This window comes from Artibeus jamaicensis, unplaced genomic scaffold (assembly GCF_021234435.1).
Source record: "Artibeus jamaicensis isolate MK-2021 breed Jamaican fruit bat unplaced genomic scaffold, CSHL_Jam_final scaffold_1964, whole genome shotgun sequence".
Lineage (NCBI taxonomy): Eukaryota > Metazoa > Chordata > Mammalia > Chiroptera > Phyllostomidae > Artibeus > Artibeus jamaicensis.
The window spans coordinates 25,459,130-25,482,896 of NW_026522030.1; the positions used below are offsets into that span (position 1 = coordinate 25,459,130).

At 40.6% G+C, this 23,767-nt stretch overlaps 1 protein-coding gene across 1 annotated transcript in view; it reads right to left on the reverse strand.

Annotated features, from left to right (window-relative positions):
* LOC128626019 (BDNF/NT-3 growth factors receptor) overlaps positions 1-23,767 on the reverse strand; it is a 147,122-nt gene that overhangs the window by 112,085 nt on the left and 11,270 nt on the right. The window lies entirely within an intron of this gene.

A 23,767-nucleotide genomic window follows, 5' to 3' on the forward strand; every position in this document is an offset into this window, starting at 1 on the left:
TGGACTCCTTCCTTTATACCAACCTAATAGGTATTATTATATCTCATCCCTCCTTGGATTTTCTAAATGGTCCTAAGATAGAAACTAAGAATTGAAGGAGCTGAGTGTTCACCCAATCAAGGACCAGAATCCTGATCTGTGGGAACCTAGGGGGTCTGCCACTCTACTGTGCTGCTCTGTTCATTCTTCTGTCTGTCCCTGACTCTCTCTCTCTCTCTTTCCTTTTCCCTTCTTTCCTCTAGGACCAAATCTTCACAATAGGAATAAAAAAATTCAATTCTCACATAAAAGCGATAGAGTAGTATGACACGTTGTTTTCAACAATCAGCTGGCTCAGATTCCTGACCCATACTCAGAATGTTTCTCAAACTTGCTGTTTTGACCTTTAACGAAACAGTTGCAGGAGTGGGAATACCAGACCTGGGAGTGTGGCTTGGTGGTAGTAAGACTGGTGCCCTCCCAGCTTTCCAGAGAGAAAAAAATAATGATCAGTAGCATGACCAAATTGTTAAATGTTTTATTTGGATTGGTACACGCTGACAATGAATTGCTACCATGTCTGGGGTCCTCTGTGTGCCTCCTTAGATATTTTAGGTACTCTCACCTATGTTATGTCCTGAAATACATGTTCAGCTTTTGATGGTGAGTTGCTTTAGAACTAGGTAAGAGGAAAAAAATCTCTAGGTAATTAGAATTTGAAAACATATTTAGTATTCCTCAATACAAGGAGCCAAACATCCATGCTGTTACCTTCCCAAAGGAACCATTAATGCATGAGCTTGGAGGATCAGCATCTACCTGCCCCCCAAATCTCAGAGTTCAAATCACTCCAAAAAACCTACTATGCCCGACTTCATTGTCACTGAAGACAAGTACCTCAGTAAAACAAGCCCTCAGTCAGAAATAAGCTGAAAACACTAAAAGAAACAAACCATCTTTCCTTTTAAGCCAAGTCTGATTGTGTACATAGTAGGAACAAGGTTTGTGTATCCACACAGAGGTCTACTTCACTCAGTACACTGTGGCTGGCCACAGGCAGACACAATTTTATATATCACAACATCACCTGGAAGACCACAAACAACTGGTGAATTGGAGGCATTCTTCTGAGAAAATGATGGCACCAGAGAATGCAGTTCTGAGGGAGAAGCAGACTTTGTCAGGCCCAGAAGTTAGACATTGCCAAGCCTCTCTTATATGGCTTTATCAAATCTTATCAGCTACAGTCACTTCACGCTAAAGCCACAGAGGCAGCAGCATTTTTGTTAGAGATGAATCTGCCTTATAAGGATGGTTTACAAAGCCAACTCTAGATCTTGTGGAAAGAATAAGCAGCAGCAGGCAGGACCTGTACCCTTTGTCTTATCTCCTGGGCTTTCCTTGCAAAGCAAAGGCAGCACTGAGCACTAAACAGGGGGTCTGGCCTGCTCCCCACCCTAGGGTTAAGCTTCAGCTGCAATGGCTACAAAGATGTAAACATCCCTTGGTCTTTCCCTCACAAGCCTTTTCTGTCGGCATTTCTCTGATCTTCTTCAGATCTTTGTGTGGCAGGAGATGAAATTCCCCACTGCCCTGTCTAACATGAGTGCCTGCCAACATATGCGCATCCCCACAACCACTGTTTTGAACTCTGCATCTTAGTAGATTTTTGTTTGTCTCCATTTTGTTTAGATCCTTTTCCGGAATTTTGTTTTGTTCTTTCACATGGAACGTGTTTGTCTCCTCATTTTTGCACCTCCCTGTGTTTATTTCTATGTATCAGGTAGAGGCTGCTATAACTCCCTTGGTAGAGTACCAAGCAGAACCGTTAAATGAACATATGTTCTGATAGTTTTGTTTCAGAGATGTGTAAAAGGGCTGGGTAGCCAGAATACTGAGCACAATAAATCACTTTAAAGACATCTTGAAGGCCTACCACAAGACTCCTTCCTTCCTTCCTTCCTTCCTTCCTTCCTTCCTTCCTTCCTTCCTTCCTTCCTTCCTTCCTTCCTCCCTCCCTCCCTCCCTCCCTCCCTCCCTCCCTCCCTCCCTCCCTCCCTCCCTCCCTCCCTTCCTTCCTTCCTTCCTTCCTTCCTTCCTTCCTTCCTTCCTTCCTTCCTTCCTTCCTTCCTTCTTTCCTTCCACTTTTGGGGGATACCACAAGTCATTCGTACTGGGTTAGTCTTGGAGAGAACAATGTGTGCTTCAGATTTCAATCACTGCACGATCCATCCATCCAACATGTTACCGTGCCCCTCTCTGCCAGGCAGTGTTTTAGCAGTGGGTAAAGGAAATCAGAGTCCCTGTCCTTGTGGAGCTTATACTCTTACGCAGTGCCTGGCACCAAACAGTGTTCACTGAAAGTTGCTAAATGAATGCCTGCATGCACTTTTATCCTAATAAGCAAATCATCCGGTTAAATCTAAAGTAGTTACATAATTTCTTCCAAAAGTGTAGCCATGTCCACAACCAATGTTGCCTTGAAAAAAACCTAAAAACAAATCAGCCAACCATGATTAATTTCCCATAATTAAAAATCTATCTCAACAGAACTACAACAAAAACAAGAGAGAGGGAGAAGCTTACTCAAATGGGCAGTGTAATGATCCTAGGAAAATGCTGTTTAGAAATTAATGTAACTTCTACGAGAGAACAACACAGACAAGTGCCCTGCCTATCACACCCTTTAGAAATCTCATCGAATGAGTTAAAGATCTCAGGGCACCATTTGTCTTTTATTATCAGGTAATAACTATTCAGGCTCCCTCCACTCAGCAAGCAAGACCCTCACACTCTAAGCTTCTCCTGCTGCCACAGTAAGAAGGGAGAAGGGAGTGAAACTTGGCAAAGGCAATTCCTAAGAGCTCTATGTTCCCTCCTCTGCAACACTGTATCGATTTTCTCACAATCCCCGAAGATCTGAGACACTTTATAATCATGACCATAATTGAATGCCATCAGGGGTTCAAGGGGGCTTTCCTCTTTAACATTTAAAGAGACAATAGCATCAGTTTAAAAGACATAAAACCTTACCAAAAAGCCAAGACAGTCCCCTAGACCAACCCTGCCTTTCTGATCTCTACTTTCTTGATTGTGGCTCTGAGTGCCTGGTCACTGGCTCCAGAAATATGTGAAGAAAAGTCCTGTCCCTCCTCAAGATTTGATTATCTGGCTGCCAGGACAGGACAATATGTAGAAGAGGAGAAGAGCTACTTGGGGAGAATCATTTCCGGAGAAAAATAATTTAAAAGGCTTTCCTCAAAGATCGCTGCTCTTAACAGACAATGGGTCAAAGTGCCAGGAAATTCCAAACCTATCCACCTCCAAAATCACATGCAGGCAGCAAGTCAGAGAAAGTGGAAATGTCTGCATCAACATCATTGCTTAAACGTTAAAGCTGGAAATTTGTAAAGTATGTCTTTAGAATTTAAAAAACATTTTTTAAGTTTAAAATCCATTGATCCTCCTGTCCTTTTGCCAGGCTTACTGTCAATATCCTACACTTCCTTCTCTTTGTCCTGACTTTGGTAAGTTGTATGTTATTTTCTCAAGTTGCCTATTATCTAAAGGTTATAACATTTTCCCCATTATTGCTTGGATAAACTTAAATCCTGTATATTTTCCTGCAATTTTAACCCAGGTGAGCCAAGTTGAAAATGCTTACCTTCTCTGATGCTTGTCTAATCTCCCTCTGTCTATTAAGCTTTGTCTGTACCTAATTAGAAGAAAAGGCTTACAAATTGTGTCCCCAATTCTGTGTGTTTTTTTGAAATCATCATAGACAACAATACAGATGATCAATAGTATCTACTGGGGTTTTTTTTGCCATGCAAAGGGCAATTTATTCGTGTGATGTCTGTCATCACTCATGTTCGATATAGTTGTAAATTAGGCTTCATGGTAAGATTTTTGTGGATGACCTATTGTTTGGATGGTCATTTTACATGACCACAATCTTGCCAGACTGTAAAAGTCAAAGAAGCTTTCTGTTTTTGGTTAGCCTTGTCAGGCATGCTGAAGTTCAGATAGGATATTTAGGTAGAGGGTGTGTGGAGGGTCAGGGAGCCCTGTTTTTTGCTGAGTGGAACCTGACTGGTCCATGTAATGAGATAGAACAGAGAATTGGGATGGTGAAGCTGCAATAAGCAAAGAAAGAAAATTGCTCGACTTTGCTTTAGCTCAGCAACCAATGACCCATTAACATACAAAGCTAAATAAAATCATCTGTTAGTGGAGATAAGTGTGATTGCTGCTGGTCTGGTTATACAAACTGTGTCCTATTAAATTAAGTATGTGAGATGCAAAACACAGAGGACCAGCTCACAGTTGGAATGCATTCAAGGCCTTGGAGCAACAGCTTTCTTAGATGAATGTGGGTTAAAACCCCTCCAAGCATGGGATCTGACCAGTGCATGCAGTTGTCAGGCACCTGTTAGAGTTTTCATTTATCTGAATTACACAGAGTGGCTCTGCCTTGGGTAAATACTCGCTGCACAGTCTGGCCCTCTGGAATTAACAGCCTAATGATATCTCCCTGTAACACTTGGTTGGAGAGGCCTCCTGAGGCACATTTCATCTGTGCCGCCCTCTCTTTGTTACTGAATGTACCATGTCTACCTTGGAAAGTAGAGTGACCCGTTTCTTGTTGTCAAAAGAGCTCTGTGGGTTTGGAAAAGCCTCAAAGATAATGTCAGTTCCTGCATGCATGCTTCTTCTACAATGGATGGAGGCAGAGCGAGCGGTGCTGCCTGGTTGGCCAAAAGTTCTTACTCTGATCCACAGATACACACCATTCTCCCCCTGAATCATGCCGCATGTTTTGAACAAACTATTTCCTTTTTTGCTTTGTGGAATAATTGAAATAAAATCAATAATACAGAATCTGATCTGTAGACACAAAGGCAAACTCGCTAATAAACACAGCCGTGTCTGTTTTTTTTTGGTGTCTGTGTGGGGATGTTATCCCTTCTCACCTCTGCCATGCACCAACCCACATGGCCATATCCACCTTGTCATTGGGAAGCTGCTGCTAATATCAGGACATAGAGTCAACTGCTCCAAAATTGCTGAGCATCAGGGATGACTCCAAGAACAACAATTCTTACTCCTGTGAGGCAGCAAGACACACAGTGGTTCCAGAAGCAGCTCTGAATGGAGCACAAAGAAGCACATTTCCAGGGTTTACAATGGTCAGAAAGGATTTCATAAGAAAGCCCAGTTCTCACACAGAATACATATCATATGCTGCCTTTTATATAAAGCTCTAGAACAGGCTAAATGAATCTATGATTTAAGACAATTACAATGGTGAGGATCTGTTGTCTGATGGAGGGCTGGAGAAGGAGATTGACTGGAAAAGCACAGGAAGAAAATTGATGGGGTGAGTAGTAATATTCTGGTTGCTGATGAGGGTTTGGGTTAGTTGGGAGTATGCATTTGTCAAAGTCATGGAACAGTTTGTTTAAGAGTGATGTATTTCATTACAAGTAACTTTGTCTGAAAAAAAAGAAACAGAAAAAGAGATAGAGAATGATAGAGAGAGAGAATGACAGAAGGGAGGAATGAAGAGAGGGAGGAAGGAAAGAAGGAAGGAAAGGGGGAGGGACGGAGGGAGGAAGGGATAGAAACCAAACCCCAATATCGAACTCTAGCTTATGCTTATTGATGTATTTAAGGCTAAAGTGCTCTGTTGCCTGCAGTTTCCTTTGAAATGCTTCTAAAAAACAGATGTACTGATGATGATAGAGAGAGATCTCCATTGCAGAATCCATATGGGCATATGGGTGTTCACCGAGGAATTCTTACAACTTTTCTGTATGTTTGAAACTTTTGGTCAATAAGATAGGAAATGGAAGGAAGAAATGCAGTTCTACACTTCAGAAGTCAGGTTTCAGAGTTCACAGGTGTGCCAAATGGAGTATCTCACAGGGAAGGCTTCAGATGTGAGGGGCAGTGCATACAACTCTGTACTTCACATGGATTCTGCTGCTGGGGCCTCTCTCTCTACTGGACTACAACATACAATTCTGCTCTGCAGCAGAGCTCAGATAACTTAAGTAAGAAAAACGTCCTATGGATAATTTGCAGGCTTTGACCTGAAATAAGGGCAGATGCATTTAGATATATGATTTGTTTTCTGGCTGCTGTGCTATTTCAAACTTATCTCTGTTACTGCTTTCGGTGAAAAACTCCCCCACCAGTAAAAAAAAATGAATTAGACTGGATTACTAGAACCATACCCTATAGCTCTCCTAGCCAACATCCATCTTGCTATCACATTGACCTAAGTTCACCTATTAAAAAAATACTTTTAGGTTGACATATGTGGGTAAAGAATTCTTCCTCTTTATTTTTAAAGCATAATATATTGCCTGCGTAAAACAACTTAAATTCCATCTCTGGAAATCTTAACAAAACAGGGTTCTTTCTATATTTCTGTAGGTTCTAATTTATAACTGTTATTTCTAAGGGTGAAAGAATGAAAACATGGACACGAATATCAATAGAAATCACTGGCATTTGGGTTTAGGACTCAGTCACAGATGTACACTAAGTGAGACGAATACGTGAGTAACCATCTCGGCTACATCCTAGTTTCCTCCCAGTTCAACCCCACTGGGTCCCAAGACCCAACTGAGAAAAGAAGGCAAATGTAACTTGCTATTTAAGTGGCATCTCCATGGCAGTGTGCCAAGATTAAGCAAAACCAAGACATGAGTACTGATAATTTCCAGAAGAGTTCATTTCACTCAGCTCCTTGGGGTAATATATTTTCATACCAGCATATACCATACATTCTGGAATAGTGTGTACAATTTTCTTGCTATGGATTAATACTTGGTGGCCTCCAATAAACCACACCACCCTATTTTCATGCCTTTGTGTAAGTTCCCTCTTTTCAGTCCAGGCTGGTCCTAGGACGTGTTTTAACCCATTGAAGGCAGTGAAAGTGGGACTGTGCTATTTCTAGACCCTAAGTTGTAAGAATACCTGGCCACTCTGATGTGCTTTTTAAAATATTTGAGTATTTTGAGTCTTCGGTGATGTGAAGAAATGCAAGCATCCATGTGCAGAAGTCCACATGGAAGGGAATGAAAGCTCTTGGCTGATAAGCCCAGTGAATTCCCAGCCAGCAACAACCTTCCATGAGCAAGAGACCATTTTGGACCTCTCTAGTGTCCAAACAAAGAGAGTATAATGTAGAACATCCCTGGTCAATCCTTAGAATTGTGAAAAATAATAAAATGTTCTTGTTTTAAGCTGCTGAATTTTGGGGTGGTCTGGGGCACAGAATTAGATAACCAAAGCACATGTTTAAAATACAATTTTTATTTCAAAAAAAATTTAACAATGGAAGAAGGCATTTAGAGTTATACCCTGAGACCTTGATCCACCAGTCAGTCAGGGAACTTCAGTGACATGATGGAGAAGCATTTCCTTAGAATATAATTCTAAAGAAGATAATCTCCCAGATTCAGATATAATTTGTAGTTGATATGTGATTAAGAGGAGCTTGTACCTTAAGCCTTTGTTAGGTGATCAGAGCTAAGCTTTTTTTTTAATCAGTCCTATTTATACCAAGGTGATTGCTAACGGGAGCATTTTAAGACATTGTGTAAGTAGGGACATCATTTATAACTGGCACTCTCCTCCAGATTTCTTACTTATGTTTCTCTCAAATTCCTGCTTCTGTCACTAAGAGACTTCATTCATTTGGCCAGATGTAACTGACCCTAGAAAGTGGGAAAATATCAGTAAAGTCTGGTCAATGTCTGCTCTACCCAGGACAACCTAAAGCTCAAACTAAGAAATAAACCATCACTCTAGCAGTTCATCAAATAGTCCCTTCCTAGCAAGACCCTCAGCACCTCTCTGACAGATTAAAATCTCTGAGTTAACATAATGAATAATTATGAGTAATTATTCAGTACCTGTCTCATGAGGATGACAAGGGTCACAGTTATTAGTATTGATCAGTCACATCCATGGACCCACTATTATTACCCAGCACTAGATCCAGAGTATTTGAGAACTTGGTATGACCCAAGGTAAGGCAGAGAAAGAAAAGGACAGTAAAAGGATAGGAGGACAAGACTCACACCCACTGACTACAATGAGCCAGGCATGATGCTAGATGTGTTATATGCGTTGAAAATCACGGAAGATGCAGCAGAAGCAGAAGATGAGCAAGTGGGCATCGTTAGTCTTATTGTATGCATACCACAATGATGTGGGCCAAGTGTTTAGTGCAGCAACTGGCCCTTAATAAGTGCCTCCAGATAGTAGCCATTAGTATTTTTATTGTGCTGTTAATGTCATTCAGCAAAATGGAAGCTGAGGCTGATCGAGGTTAGGGTCATGGGAGCACCAGTGTGGGGCCAGGATTAAAGTCCAAGTCTGTTCGATGTCACTGTCTCTGTACTAGTAATGATGATTGTGTTATAAAAAGAATTGTCAATTGTCCCCCCCCACCATGATGGCTGAAAAAGTTGTACCCTTAGAATATGACAAGCAACAATATGTTAAAGTTATATCGAGTTTCAAATACAAAAACATTTTGGGGTCCTGATGAAAGAAAGCATCAAGGGTATTCTAGAATTGCAAGGAGGAAAAAATGTTTTAGAAGGGCCATTTGTAAAAGTCATTGTTGTCAACAAATGAAGAAAGTTCATTCTTAAGGCAGCTGGCCAATAGGTAAAAGCTGAACTTCTCAGGGATCTACACCAAAGCAGATTCTGTCACCTGTGACTTGTCCTGATAATGGACTTAACCATTTGCTGTTAAGGGTTGAAGTGGGTGTCTGGGGTCAGGTCAACCTCATGGTGTGTGGAGAACTTTAAGAACTGAGCCCAACCCCTAGGGGTTTCCACAGGGCTGATGACTGGGCCCTCGGTGATGAGTGGTGGAGGCAAAAGACTTCAGATGACCTGGAGGCCAGGAAATGTGGGCTTGTGTCTTGTCTGTCGATTTCTGCCTAGACTACGAATTTTACTTAAACTCTCCAAATCGTACTTTCTTCATCCATTAGAAATTGCCTGAATGTGAACTTTATCCAACATAATGTACGTGGAAACACTTAGCTCCGATAAGTCTCAAAAAGAAAGTTTCCTTTCCCCTTCCCTTTCCAGAACAAGTTGAGTTCTGCCAATGTTCATCACTAACCTCTGAACCCAAGAATAACATTTTCCTCTGCCTTTTTTGTCTTGGCTGACTTCTGTTTGCCTTATTAACTACTTGGAAAGTAACGAGGCTGGATTTGTTTTGTTTTCTGTTCTACTCTGTGGTTTGTCAAAATGCCATGTACCTTTAAAAAATGGGTTTTGTTACTCCTTGTGAAATTTATTTAAATCTTAAGCAAATAGGACACAAAACAAGATCATGTGTCCCTCTTGTTCTCTATAATATCCAGAAAACAATTTACGACCTTAAGTAACACTAACAAATAATTTTTTCCTTAAGGAAAAATAAGTGAACACAGCCCTTCTGTAGTTTCCCAACTTAGATTTTTCTAGTCGGGTCTAAGCCAGAAAGCTGAAATCTATATAACAAAGCAAAGCTGAGAATGGATGCTGCCATCTTGCCGGAGACGGTTACCTAATGCAGCAACTAGTGATGGCCAGAAACAAAAACAGTATTTTGGACCACACTCTGGACTCATGCTTATATATAGTGATGTATTTCGTCTTGCCATGTGACGAATGCTTAGTACAGCTTACAGTCAAGCTCCAGAGAGGCTGCCACTTTTGTTTTTGGATATTAAATCATTTTCTTCTTGAACCCCACATCATTCGGCTCCAAGGCCTTTTCTACTTGTCATAAATGATGCTGGAGTATGGCTTTTTAATTCCTTTGACAGCAGGAAGGCGTCACCTCCTGGGGGCACTTAACTAGTTACTTGATGATGAATAGGTCTTGAGGCCCTTGGCAGCTGTTAGCCAGATTCACACCACCAGGGGAGGGTGGGGGGTGATGGGAGATAACCTTAAGTGAATCCTGAAGTATTCCTTTGCTTTGAAAGCTGACCTAGGGGAAGTGTCTGGCTTAAGGGAATGAGAGGAAAATGAGCAACACACACTTGATCACAAAATATCAGTTTTGCCAAAAATCTGGCTTTTGCCAGATTTTGTAAGAACCTCTTCCATTTCTTGAAATATATGATCAATTCTTCCAAAATAAAATGCATGAAGTTCCTTCTTTCTCTCTTCCTTCCTTTTTCTTTTTTTTTTTTAACTGAACTGCATACCTCTCCCCCAAGCAACAGAGTCCAAGCCCACACAGAATCTATCTTTTGTCCATGCCATTTCACCCTTAGCCAGCTTGGCAGAAACCGAGAGCTCATGCCTTCCATTAAGGCAGTCAAGAAAAAATGCTTACTAGGATTTACTCCCTCATTGGCCTGACTAATCATACTCATTCACTGTTCCTTTCATACAGATTTTAAATTATGACTCTCAAAGACACACACCACCCAAGAGACATCTGCTTCCTGGCTTGCTCTGTCTCCTTCCTCTTAACCCAGGGGAAAAATACTCAGTGGCCCAGGAAAAACACCAGCTAAGCAAAATCTAGAAGTGAGAACTGATTGGTTTCAAGCTAGTGAAGGGTCAAGTCGAGGAGAAGATGTTGAGATAAAAGTAATGGGGAGCTAGTAGGATAAAAAGACACAAAAAGGATCTTCTCATTCAATACATTCAGGGAGAGTATTCAGCCAACAGAGTCCAGTGACAAGCCTCAGATGCCTCTGCACTGGGACAGACAAACAGATGCAGGGTGCACAGGTTACCAGGGCAAAGCTGGTCTGAAACAGTGTGAGGTACTCAGTTGGAGCGCACTAGGCTGGACTTGAGCACAAGCCTAGGCACTGCTCAGGTAGTGATTACCTCTTCCTGAACCATCAAATGTTGGGCATTGAAGAGGTTAGGGGACCAATAGCTCTGCGCACTTGGGAAGCAACTTCTCATGGGTCCATCATCCAAACCAAAATTTCACCTTCGAAGGAAAATATGGGGATATAAGTTCAAATTCACAAAATATGATAACCTTAACTTTCTTTCTGGAAATTTCTTTGCATGAAACTTCTTTAGCTGAGTCCTCAGCAAATTCTTTCTATAGGTCACATACATCTACAAAAGCATATGGTGTTGACACAAAGAGCTAAAGCTCCTTTCTTTATCTACAATGTTCTGAGTTCTCTGAAGACCTCATCTTTCTGGCTAATTAATTTGTTGGTGAACACAATGTAAAAAAAGCACAGTATCTTCAAGATTGCTGTTGGAAAGCCATTTTGAATACTTTGTTTAAATAAACCACACAGGAAATAGGTCCTCCTGATGCCCTCTCCTTCTGAAGTTGCCCGAACTAACTCTGTTTATTGCTCATCTTAGGCCTTTCACATGTGCTTGGCATAATGCTTCTCAGGATTATTAAAAGCAAAAGAAAAAAGAAAAGAAAACTTCAACTACAAGTTCATTTCACGTACTCAATTTATTATAGCACAATGAACACTAAATGTGGTTCACATTTAAATCATGTCTTTAATATAAAGATCTAGAGCTTCTAAAATTGTGTGTGCAATAGCCATTTTTCAAGAAGCTGTTTAATAGCTGGAGATCATGTTTCGGGGGCTCGGCCTCACTATTTAGAACTTGATCCCCTTTCAGTGATTTGTTACTTGAACCTCATTTTCAAGGGATCATCAGAAAACAGGCTTCTGGTCTTTTAGGTTTCCAGTTAGTAAAGCCATATATAAAACGCTAAATGATTTTTGATAAATGGGCTTAATTACATTGTAGATTTTGGAATTGAATAGTTTGAAGGGGCCTCAGTGATCATCTCTACATGAGAGAGTTATAAATTACTAGTTAGTCCAGGAAACATTTTGCAGGCCAGACAACACACTATTTCTTTCTACTGCCCTAGGCTAACTAGGAAGCATGCAGACAGCTTTTTCCATTGGTTTCCTGGCCTCTCCATCACATCCAGCGTATTTCACTCCTTGCATGTTTAGCTTGGGCTTTATTTTTAATGTCTAATATTTTGAAAACACACTTCAACTCTGAGAAATACCAATAATAGTGCAATTGCAAAATACCTTGTTTGCCCTGACATATATTAAATAAAGGAAATATTTAAAATCACCATTGCTGGCACCATACACAGTGTAATTAGTGTTAAGCATCCGTGATAAACTGCTTCACAAATTGCTTGAGCATCATAAGCATTATGAGAAGACCATAGTTTCATTAAACACTGAAAATTGTATTTTCCCCAGTGGTCGTAGTGCAAGATAATGAACTCCCAACAAGTGACAGCAGAAATGCAAATTCAGTTTTGCACAAGATTCACAAAGACCGTTGTGCTAGTGGAGACACAGCCTCCATCTAGACAGAAGGAGAAAATTCCTCATGTTCAGTAAATGTGTGTAATTAGGAAAACATGAAGAACAGCTAGCTAATCACTGATATCATATGCATGTCCATGTCTCTAATCTCATTTTTAAAAAAGTCTAGTCAAAAGTTAAACCTAGCTCTTCTAGGGTTCAAGTCTGATTTTTCAAAGGGGCTACTGATAACGGTGAAAGTAGAAGGCACCCTAATCGGGTCCAACAATTTAGTAATTCTTCCTTAAATTTTTGCTTTCCACCAACTGGCATGCCAGGGTTTTAATTTATAAGAGCAAATTTTATTATACAAGTAAGCAGACACTGTCTGGGAGACAACATTGAAGCAGCTCTGATAGTTTTATTAATTTATTTGATTTACTTCTGGTTTCTCTTACCCAATCTTATTTATGTCATAGTAAGTTGAAGCAGACTTCATTATGAAGTCAAATGTAATTTGAACACTTTTTATTGGGACATGGTGATTCAATCATTTCTCTCCTTAAATCCCATTATCTCTCCTTACATTATTTTGTACATATCAAATCCCATAAGATGAAATTCCAAAAGAAACAGAAATTTGTGAGGAGGGATAAAATAATATCCCAGTAATTCTTTATACTATGGATACAAGTTAACATTATTACCATTTTGCAATATGATCGCCTATTTTCTCTTAAGAAAATTAACTGAATTAGTGAACTTGACTTTTTAAAGTAAACTTTTGAGGTAACCGTAGTTCCTAATCACTTCAACATAGGATTATAAGAAGTATTGAACCTAATCTGTCCCAGTTTGGACCTTTCTGCATTTTGTTGGTTAGGTGCATTACAAAATTTACCAAATCACTACCAGATCTTTTCCTCTTGAAATAGTGAAGTTTTTGAGTTTTTGCATTTTAGTAACTTTATGAAGTATTTGTGAAAAAACTATTAGGTAGAGATTCCTCTCGTTTGCTATTTACCTGTTTTGTGTCAGGTGTAGGGTTAGTATGCAGGGCAATCCTCAGTTCATAAATGCATCTAGTTAACAGATGGCTGTTTAGAAACAGGAGTCATTTTCTCTTGGAGACACTGCACCTGTGCTTAGGATGACCATACTGTACCTTAAATGCCTTTTAAACCTCTGTGCTATACTATACTCTCCCAATCACAATTCCTATGCCCTAACCCATCAGGAGTAAGATATTTCCATGTTTAGAGACTAGTAAGAGCTCTCTGCTGAACAGACAGGGCAGCCAAATATCAGCAAAGGAGAGAGAATCGGGTAAAACTCACCAACAACTAAGGTGTGAGCCAGTGCCTAGGGCAATTGCCTTCCCATCTCACCCAGATTCATGGTCTTTCCAGAAAAGAGCCTTCCACAGTGGGTCTGGCCTACCGCAATGAGCTCCAAACTCTAACATGCCTCAGAGTCATCTGAGGCTTTTGTAACCAGGCAGGTTTTCTGGTCTGTCCTCAATCAATTCAAATTGGATGGATAATGGTTGGAATGCTGTGATTTGATTCTTACAAAGCATATCTAGTCATTATCTCTGTCTCCCATACACACAGCAACAACAACAATAACAGTAACTACAAGGACCACACAGTGAGGATTACAGGTCTGAACTCTGCTTGCTGGAAACTGCAAATAGCAGTTTCCAGCTGCCTAGCTAGCTAGAGGATGCAGGGCGAAAGGTAAATAAGGACATGTCTGATCCAGCAGTGGTGCCCCGCAGTTTTGCTGGGTATTTGAGAAGAAAAAGATTGGGCAAAGCCTCAAACAAAGGGCTACCCCATGACTCCACCATCACCTCCCAAAGCCATGTCGCTGCCATTGGGTAGCTCTCCATCACAGATGAGATCCTGACATCCTGATCTTCACCATTCTTCACTGTGCTATCATAGGTTATTTAGAACACAAAAGGTGCTTTTTCATAGTATAGGAGGTAATTTCAGGATTTAAACTGTGGGCGAGATCAGAAAGTTTCAGATATCATCAGTTAAATTAGCTATATTTCTGATCTGTGTAAGCATATGCGACTGTGATAAAGTAGGTGCTTAAAATATAAGCTCCTCAATGTCCCCTGACCTTATGAAGGTGCTGATGCCCACTCTTCCTGTGGAAAAATGCCATTTATCAATGCCAACTCATGTTTTTCAAAAGACTCCCTAAAGGTTAAAGATCTACAAGGACTTTGACCCCTTTTAATTAGTCTTTTAGGAAACGTGGGCCTTTGCACGGAAAATAGAAGAATGCATCAAAGAGGGTGAGCCCGATAAGTGACTTGTCTGTGCTGCACAATGTTCACATGGCTGGCATCCACATCAGTTGCTGGTGGAATAGCTAGTGAGCCGGCATTATTGGCTCTGCGTCCCCTTGGCCTCCGGGAACAGGGTGACTGGGACAGGTGCAATGAGTGCCTCAACCTTCATTCATATCATCGCCTAAAAGAAAACTCAGCAAATGTGTGTACCTCAGATTTCTCTTAAAACACTCAGCACTCTTCAAATTCTGTCTTTGGAAAGATGGATATCAAGTTCCCCTAGGAAATGTCATGGGACAGTCTCAGAGTAGTGAAGGCATTCAGGAAGGGTTAGCAATCTATGATATTGAATGCTATACCTAAGATTTCCTCAAATTAAACAAAAAAAGCAAACCTTTCAGAATTGGTTGAGGTGGGGTGGGGGGGAGAAGTGGAATTTTTACAGGATTTTAATTGCCCAAATACAAATGTCCAATCATTATGTTGTATACCCAAAGTAAAAATAACATTTTATGTCCACTGTAATTGAAAAATAAATTAAAAACACAAAGTTAAAAAATAAATAAAAACGAGGGTTGTTCATGATTGCTGAGCATTTCTGCCCACACCTTCACTGAGAAAACCTCACGACTGCCCCAGTGGGCTCTGTGCCAACCCCGGTCCTGGATCAGCCAACCGACCACTGGTTCCTTCCTTGTCCAGTGATAAGTTCACTGCCCACCATCTGGCATTCTCCAGCTTTTAAGTTAGAAGGTTAATACGCTCAGCATACCTTGATAAACCCACATGAAAGGTGCAATACGAACACTACTATTCCTCTTGCAGAGTTAGAAAATTGCTAGATATTATTTTTTGAAAAGGTCAGCAGTAGCAGATGGCTACAAAGAGCCCGAGACTTCAGGAGGCTGATTTAGGCCTGAATAGAAACTTTCCCACGTGCTGGGGTATAATTTAGGTTTATTTTTCCTCCTAACCTCTCTGAGTCTCAGTTTTCCCAGCTTCAAAACAGAGTAATAATAACCATTTCCAGCACTAATAATAATTAATTTTTAAAAATATGAAAATAGAACTCTTGGGGCCCAGTGCATACCGGGCAGTAGATATTGGTTGTGTAAATTCTAAACAGTGCACATGGTAGAAAGGGAGCTCGTGACAGTAAGAAACAGGCTGAGTCAGAGTCAGGTACAGAACATAAAATCTCAATTACATTTCTCATTCGGCAAGTGTGCTAATAAAACTGCAAGTATGGGAAAATAAAGCAAAACCTAATGAATTTTTATAAAAGAATTTCACTTATAGTTTGCTAGTTTAGCCAATTTTTTCCCAAATTATTCTCAAGTTTACTGAGAAGGTCCTCTGACCTTCCTTGCTTTTTTACCATTTTTTTTCTTAATCTTAGACTTAATTCAAACTGTGCCATCTTTGTAGCTGTTACATTGTAAATAACACAAAAAATTGAGGAAAGTCTTCTGTAACTTGAAAACTATTATCTTCCTCTCTAAGGAAATATTTCACATCATTGACAAATGATTCAAGTTCTGCTAAGTCTTTGTTATGTCATTCATGTTGGATTTTGAACTCATTCATCAATAATGTCATAGTATGGGTAACTTCTTTATTGAATTAGATTGTAATCAAGCATCTACTTGAAGTCTGATTTTGTCAAACTATAGTTGGATTGCAGTCATAGGTTGGATGCAGATACAAGAGTTCAGCAAGAATCAACTTAAAGCATTCTGGGATAATCAGCTGGCTATATGAGATTTACAATAAAATGTGTTGCATATGTTAATATTACTTGTAAGTTGTTAACTATACATCTTTTATGTCAGTAAAATTTAAAATAAACTTTTTTACCTGCAAAAAAATTTTTTCTCTCTCTCTCTCTCCCCACAGCCATGTTTATTTCCTCCCTCCGGAGAGTTACATTTAAAATCGTGGTGGGAAGGTGAGAATACATGTTTCTGCAGATATTTCCACAGGGAGCATAAGATTGGTTAGTGCTGCAGGTGCTGAGGCTGGCTGAGCAAAAGGGAAATGTGTCTCCAGGTGCAGGTGGGGTGGGGTGAAGGAGCACAGTTAGGCCAGGAATGCAGGAAGGGAGGGGAGACTAAAGGCTGACCAGTCCACTAGCAAATATATACAAAACAGAACTTTGCAATCACTAGAGGTTTACGAAACCTAGGCCACAAGGATCCTGTGTCCAGGGCCTGGCTAGGGTCAGGGAAGTGAGGTTCATGCCTGATACACAAAATTTAAGAGAACACCCAAAATTCAGTAATTGAGATGAATGGTATTTTAAGGCAATGTTTTCTAAAATAAAAATTAATGCAAACATCTATGGTGAAAAATGTTAAAACTGTAAATAACTGTAGGCTCTGACCCTGTCAGGGGTCAGGACAACACTTACTTTATCCCAGCCCTCTCGGATCCTGTCTTTACGTAAAACTTAGCTATTTTCTTCATAGATTGTTTTTTCATTAATTTTTGTATTTTAACATATTGCATTAAAATATCACTTATCTTGATTTCTGAGATTCTTGGTGCCCCCCACCTTAAGTCCTGCACCCTAAGGGAGGGCCTCACTCACCTTACTCTAGTCCTGGCCCTGCCTGGGTGCCAAGGGGCCTGTGTAAAAGCCGAAGGGGGCTGCTTGGGAGCCAAATGGGAACAAATGGGGACAACTTCTAGAGGTGTTTGTGATGCTTTTAGAAATCCCAACACTGAGTTATAGTCTCAAGTACGTGAGAATAATTAGTGGGTGACAAAAGTAGGCAGCAGAGACCACAGATCTGACACTATTGTCTTTATTGGCATACGTGTTTGTCTCTGAAGGATAAACTACATCACAAATTCCAATACAACAGATCTTATTTTCATGAACATGTCTGCATAATAAAGAATTCCAAGCTCCAATGATCACATTGATATGTGTGGACAAGTTCTAGAGTTTCTGAACATAGTAAAAGAATGCAAATCATGTTTTAGGCCCACTCTCTTGCATCAAATATGAGAAGAAAATAAAGTTTAGCAATGTGTAGCAGTCCACAGAGGCCCCTCCCTACCTCCCCCCACCCCCTTAGATCATGATGCAGCATCAGAGGGCAGAACCTCCATCAGAGGGCAGAACCACTGAGACCAGCACTGCAAGGCAGCAGAAAGCCCAGCAGTAGAAGGCTGGTTGCTTGTTGACTGCAGCGGAAGGCAAGCAAAGAGACCTCTGAAAGAGGATCTCTGTAATACCCAGACTGCGCACCTAGCAGTGGAAGGATCTCTTTGAGGAACATCATCCATACCCACCCACGGAAGTCCCCCCTTTCAAAAGTGGGCAGAGGATATGGGAACCTCTTGAATTCACCCACAAGCCAATAACCCATCTCATAGCTTGGCCCATACACAGAATCATGGCACTTTAATGTGGATTTCTTCTAAGAGAACAAAAGAGAGCACTGGGATGTTCACACCAGTGACTGTACCCATGTATCAGTTATTAGACCCCCCCATCTAGCTAACATGCACTTTAATTAAAACTTGGGATGTAACGTGCAGGAAATAGCAGAGAGTACACATCATCCCACAGGAGAAGCAGGATTTAAGAAGTGGCTGATAAGCTGATCCCTTTTGTTCCTTGGCCATTGACTCCCTCTCCAAAGCTCAGGAGTTAAGGAATCAAAGGTGGAGTTCCCCTCCACCAATATCTCACTAAGAAGATGAGGGTTTTCCTCTTTAAAAACCACTGTTGATAAAGGCCTAGATAGGACTCAAGGAAAACTAAAACCTTATGTGTAACTAGAGGAATTTTACCATCAGTTCAAGACAAAAGCTTTTAAGAGGGAAGAAATACCCTAAAAGTAACAGCACTTGGGAAAGAAGAAAATAGCCCTTACTAAATAAGGGTCAAACAGCGATATGGATTCATAATTGCTTCTGTGGGTATCAGGAAACAGCACTAATGGAACTAGGAACTAGGAAGAAATGTGATCATCAGCATCAGGGTTTCTGAAACTTACAAGCAGAGAAAAGGAGGAAGGATGGCAGAACAAATTGAACAGAGGAACTGATATTTATGGGTTAGGACAGAGACATGAGACCCAGTTAGTCCAGTTGATTGGGGTACTCTATTACTAGAAGGGAAGAATGTGGGATCTGTCCCTGGGTCACCAGTTCGTTTCTCTCTGTTCTTTAGCAACAGAATGAAGGCCAACTCATGTGCAAAAGTATACTCTTTTCAGGAGCAAGGGTGGGAATGAGTACTGGGCATGAGAGTATAAATGAATCTGAAGCTCCATCACTTTTGCAGGAAAATAAGCCAGGTGGCTGGTCAGTGGTGCCAACTCTGCTTATTTTACAAGCAGACATATCATGTAGCCTCCTGTAGTAAAGATATTCCCTAACATGGAGACTAGCTCTTTTCATATAATTAGAGGGTATAGAATTTTATCCTGCCCCCTTTATACCAACCACTTTGTTGGAACATTAGAAATATGGCACTCGGTCTAAATGCCATCATTATCTAATAATGAGCTTGGGTTCTACTTTAATGGACCCAGAAGGTCAATGGCATGGTTAAATAAATGTGCTAAATAATAGCAACAGGGTAAAAAGAATGCTGATGTCTATATATATTCATAGCTTATGCAATAATGATAAGAAAAATATAAAAACTAGGCATTAGATTACTGGTTTCTTTCTAGAATTCTTCCCCCCACCCTTTGTTTCAAAATTATACAAATCTAATCTCTTATAAATCATAGGAATCTACCTGTTCTGAGCTCATTTTTAGAATATGTCAATTGTGATATTATTGTGCAAAATACCAACACTGGCATACTACTGGAGAGTACCACTGAGAGGTCTCCTTGCCAGGAACCCAGTTTAGGCCTAGATGCCTGAGACATCAGAAAAAAACTAGAGGTTATTGGGCAGCTAACTGCATCAAGTTTAGGCAAGTTTCAATGCCTAAGGGGAGATTACAGGTCATCAGAGGTCCTTGCACAGCCCAGAGACCTGAGTGGAAGAAAGATATTTCTGAATAGTGGAAAATATATTAGATGTAATTACCTTGGTCCTTTAAGATACAGGACACTGAGCTCCATGAAAAGAGTTGGCTAGCCAGGGTGAAGAACTGGGAGACAAAAAGTGGCCAGCTGCTTCAGTTGAGCAGTGATCTACATTTGGAGTCATCAAGAGTATCTACCCTAAACCAGGACTCCCAGCTTGCCTTGGCAGAATTGGGAGCCCCTTACTTCCTGAGTCTTCCCAGCTCACAATACATGTCTCATCCTCTCTATGATGTTCACCATGTATGAACAGAGCTCTTATGGACTTAGGATCACTCTAGACCAGACCTGATGTGGCCCATCGAGCCCCCACCTCTGTCTTAACCTGCGGATCATGAAGTGAGCATAAAATCTAAAACTGGCAGTAATATACCCACTACAAATTTTCCAGCACAATCTACCCGAAATGAACCATTGCTATAGAAATATGAACAAAGCCCAGTCCAAATAAAGGCTGGGGCACAGATGAGTAGACTTTATATTGCAGGAGATTAAAAGGACATTTGCAAGACTAGAAAGCTGTATAAACAAACAATATTGTCAGCAGTTATGTTTATTAGAATTACAGGAGACTTTTTATTTCATCTTTTTTTTATGTTTTCCAAATTTTCTACTATAAACTATATTATTTATTTTTATTTTAAAGTATTTTATTTGGGGGCAATTGAGACTTAATGCTGTCTCATTGGCAGAAACTCTCAGGTCTCTACCAACTCGGGTGGCCAGGCAGCCCCTATGGTTTGACTGAGAATATCCTGGTTTTAAAATTGAAAATATCCTCAGTCCAGGTGGTCACTGAACTACGGACATTCCCTTTCCCTATAGGCCACAAATACTGCTTTTTCATTCAGAAACCAGAGGCATTTTTTCAGAAGAAGGGATCAGGCCAGACAGAGGGTGGCATGGACTCAACACCACTGGGGACTCCCCTGAGAAGGCAGCTCTTGCTCCCGCTGAGGGACTGAGTCTGAGGAGCACGATTGCCTTTGGGTATGGCTATCAAGTGGAACTAACTAGTTCTTTCTCCATGTTTTTCTTGTCCGTGTTATGGAACAAATTCATCTTACCTGCCTTTCAAGAGAAGAAATGACGACCAGAAAAGGAACACTAAAATAGACAAACAAACAAAAAAAGTACGATTACCGTATCAATGAGGATAAAGAAAGGGCAGCAAGACTGTGTCTTGCTAAGGAGAGATGGCATGATGAGTAATCTGAGAAGAAGCCAACCATGGTGGGTTACCCTCCCAGGCTGGCAGAATCAATAAAGAGAAAGAAAACATGCACTTTCCAAGGAGAAAATCTGCATCTGTTACAACAGCCACCATCAAGGATTGAGTATCACATCCAAGAGAAACTCCCATTGTGCCATCCTCAACTTAACCATAGGGAACACTCAATTGTTCAAGGCATCTGGGTAGCAGGAGCTTTTTCCCAACACAGAGGCTCCTCTGCATTTGTTTGCTGAGCTGGCTCTGGTCCACAATCTGCTGGTACATGCAACAGTGACCAACTGGAAATGCAAATGGGGGTGTGACTTGATTGGATTTATCCTGCTGGTATCCACCCTCCAGTTGAACTGGGCCTTAGGAAACACCCAGAATAAACACATTAAGATTCTGAATCTGCTGGCATGCTTTTCACATAGCACTGATGATTTGGTGAAATTGGACTGTAATGTTTGATGTGAGGGGGCTACAGAATTCCATCTTGGCTGGCTGATGATGTGAAAGTAGAACAGCTTTCCAAATATCACTATGAGGGTCTCCTTGACCTAAATCCATAATTGTTTTTCCTTTTCAGCTTTTACCTGTGGGATAGAAGTGTTTTCTCTATGGATCTAGGTATCTTCTAATTGGGTGGTATTTCTTTTTTGAAAACAAATAATAACACCCAGTGGTCAAATGCTAATAAAGTGCTATCTCTTCTTTTACTTCTTGCAAATTTGATTGAAACTCGTTTGCTAGCAAATCTTTACCTCAGTGGAGTTTATAATATGACTTACATTGTAAGTGTAATTATACAGCATGTATTCATTTCCTTTCTTCTAGAGACTCAAGGTGCTTTTTAACGCATTATTTGATAGCTTCTTACCATCTCCTCTGGAGTTGAAAAGAGAATATAATATCAAGCTGTTATAGCTAGCAATGGAGGACTATGGCACCAAGAGGGAAGGAGAATTGAACTGGGACCTACAGGATTCAAGCAACGTGCCATGAAGACCCCCAAGGGATGAATGGTCAAATCAGTGTGCCACAAACAAAGCAATTTCTAAGGATCCTAAAATAACTGCATCCTCTCTGTCCTAACACTCACACTGGGAAGAATGGACTTAGCTTATTTTCAAAGTGCAGGCCATGGCCTTCAAAGGGATGTAAACAGTTCCCAAAGCAGCTATTATTTGGCCAGTTAAATGCTTAGATGAAAATATATTTCTGAAAGGTGAAATTAAGAAGCAAAGGACAGAGATAAGTGCTAAAGCAATGGTTTCTACGTGTTTGTAAATCCTACCCCTGACCATCAAAATGGACCATAGGCACAGAGTGTACTCAAGTTTGGAAATAACCTCAGGTAACTCACTGTGATCTCACCCATTCACCTAATGAGCTTCTAGGGCCCTTGACATAATTCAAAATTTTTGCTCATATGTACTCAAAGTAACATTGCAAATGTGTTCAAAACTTCTGCAATTCTGTGAAAAATATCGCCCACCCTTTTCCTCTCCTTGTTGGTAACACAATGACGGTGTAGGTATGACAGTTAAGGGGAACAGGAGGGCCCTGCATGATATTTTCTACTAATTTTAAAGCACTCCCTCCCTTTATTACACTTTATTTCCTTATTATTAGCTGGTCTATGAATCTGTGCTTATGTACATAATTGGATAATAAGCATGTAACCAATAGGAAAACACATGTGTGCACACACACCACATACATATACACCACATGAACTATAATAACTGGAGAAGTATGGCACATTCTGCAGAAAATCAGTAAAGATCCACTTAATTGGAAATGGAATCGAAGGGGGGAAAAGTCACAATTCTTTATATGCATCTACCCCAGGGAGTTACGCAGCCTAGATATCCATAGAGGGCATGCTCAGTGAGAACACACACAGTACATATTTAGAGACATTTCTCATTTAATGTAGGCCCTGGGCCTAAGACCCCAGCTAATTTACAAGATTTTTCCAGGAAAGACACAGTTTTAGGAATGACAGTAGGTCTATGGCATTTACTTTTCCTGCAGGGGAAGCTATAACACATTCCCATCCTTCAAGAGAACCCAAGATTGATGACTTGGGGGTTTTGCTGGTTAGTGTTTTTTATTTCCTCCTTTTTTTCAGCTCCCTCCCTTTGTACCCTGCCTGGCAAAAATGTTCTCAGCAGTCAAGGAGAGAATAGCAGCACAGCTGCCCTTGAGCCGAGTTTGTAAATCCTATTGGGAAACTACCCCGCACTGTCAGATGGTGTGGTTTTCAGACACGTCTATACAGACTAGTTGAATTAAAGACCAACTCCAGACTTGATGTTGCTGAGCTCCTCAGCTCCATCTTGCCATCCTGATTGATCGAGGAGATGGGTCTATAGTTAAAGTGGCATAGCACTTTGAGGGTTTAGTCATTAGAGCACACTGCTTTCTCTTTGGAAGGTAACTTCTTGCTTGGCTAGGTTATGGAAGCTAAGGAGTGACGTCAAGATGTTGTCTGGCCAGAATTTGCAGATAACCATAGAACTCTTCTCCTCCATCAGGCATGGATTTAGCCTCCTTTAGTTCCTGCAGTGACACAGGAGCCTCCAAATACCAAATTATTATCAGGCGGTCTTGGGGGAACCTCTGGGCCCTGCAATAAAGTAGACAGACTTGCTATTGGAAAGCGCTCAGGAGCAATTCAGCCCTGTTCAGATTGCTCTAAAATCCTGCAAACCATCTCTAGATTTGGTAAATGAAAACCTGACATAGCTCCTGGTAGTAAAAAATGAATTCTGGGGATAGAATGTATTAACATCTTTCACTTAAATGATCTTACATATCATTTAAAGAAATCTGTTTTTGCTCATGTTTTGTTGTTGTTTGTTTTGCTTTGAAAGCAGAGT